Raw genomic sequence first — 1,821 nt, 5'->3', positions numbered from 1 at the left:
GCGTGCGTGCCTGCCCTTGCTGCCCATCCACTTCCTCCCGTCCTTTAGCGGTCTCAGGGGGTCCCGAGGCCCCCTCTCCACTCCACTGCGCCGCCGCTCTCCACGGTGCTCTGGGTAGACACTTATATTGATATTTATTTTCTCTGCTTTGAGCCAGACTTGTGTAACTAGGCCTGGGGATGAATCAAACCATTGTGTGGGGTATTTGCTTATTTGAATGGAACTTGGCCCCGGGCCCGTTTTCCTGGTTGAAATTTTCATTTGCGAAGTTTGTTTGGCAGGGGCCGCCTGGCTGGCCGAGGTGTGTGTTAGATTGGGGGTGGGGGTGGGGGGTGTTTGCCGACGACGACGGGGAAAGATGCCCAGTTGAGCAATTAATTTGTTACCTATCTTCAGGCGTTGCCAGAACACTGATTTCCCCCATACCTTCCCACTTGGCTTCCCACACCCCCAACCCCCAGTGCCAGTGCAAACTGACTTAACGTCTGGAAGTAAAGACAACAAACAACAAAAGTTTAAATACTTCTTTTCTGATGCACTTCACCTATGGGGGCTCAGTGCCCCTCCACAAATAGCCTTGATTGTGATTCTAATGGAACCAGTCCTCTTTCACCGTCCACTCCCCCTTTCTGTCGGCTGGGGGTTAGCCACTGACCTGCTGGGGTGGAGTTGGTGGCTGGGCCTTGTCTGGAGGGAGCAGTGCTTTTTCTGTGGGGTCTCCTAGTTGGGCTCTTTGGTGTGTGTTGCCGGAGCTTCCCCGGTCTTTGTATCTGGGAGGAAAGAGTTAACACTCCCGTTTAAGAATCTCTTTATGGCAAACCTCAGAAAACCAGGAGATGCAAACCCTGGCCACCCATCTTGGGGACCTGGTCTCTGCCTTGGGCTCTTGTCACCCTTCACCCGGGATTGCTTTGAGCTCGAGCCCAGTTCCTCCTCGGCACCCTATAGCAGGGTGGGGTTGAAGGACTAGACCACTGGGTGAGATCCTTTGGCGGGGGGAGACTCACTGTCTTGGTCACGACAGTATCCCCCAAATCTGGGAAGAATGACTCTTGCGCCCAAAAAAGGTACTCAGATGTTTCGTAAGGCTGACCAACTGGGTGGGTGCTGGAGGGATGGTGGGCCTTGGGCAGCTGGTCCCCAGCTCTGCCAGCCCAGCGTGCACCGCTCTGAGTTGCAGGCGGAGCCATGCCCTGCTCACCCCTCTGTCGCTGCTGAGGTTCCGCTGCTGAGGTTCGGAGGAGCAGAGAACACCCAGGTGTCAGTTTCCCTGCTCCCTCAAAGACCTCCTTTCCCAGCCTTGCTCTCTGCCTGGGGCACCAGGCTGTGTCAGCTGTCGGACCTGCGCTCCCGCCGTGGGCAGCCCCAGGGGCTGGGAGCTGGGCCGGTGGGGCAGAGGTTGGCTTTTTGGCAGCAGCTGGACGGTTGGTATTGGGTTATGGAAAGGGAGGGGAGTGAAAATGCCCTCATCTCTTCTACTTTGGAAGCCCCACCCCTTAGGGGTGGGGGTCTGGAGACTGCCCTTGTGTCCTCTGTCACAGTGTGACAGCGTGTGAGTGTGAGAGCGGGTGTGACAGCTGCTGCCCTGGGAGTCCCTGTACATTTAAATCCAGTGGGTGCGGAGGAGTGGGTGGGGATAGCAAGGCATTATAGGTGGTGTGTGTGTGTGTGTGTGTGTGTGTGTGTGTGTGTGTGTGTGTGTGTGATCCTCCTTGGTTCCTTCTGCTTCCTTTGGAGGGAGCTAGCTGCTCCCGGGTTCCCAGCTGGCAATGGCTGGCCAGGCCTGAGGGGCGGGGGGCATGCTGAGGCCGCTGGCTCTTT

The sequence above is a fragment of the Echinops telfairi genome, unplaced genomic scaffold (genome assembly GCF_000313985.2).
Source record: "Echinops telfairi isolate 266 unplaced genomic scaffold, ASM31398v2 ScPeMD7_7458;HRSCAF=8496, whole genome shotgun sequence".
Taxonomy (NCBI): Eukaryota; Metazoa; Chordata; class Mammalia; order Afrosoricida; family Tenrecidae; genus Echinops; species Echinops telfairi.
This window is presented reverse-complemented; position numbering follows the sequence as displayed.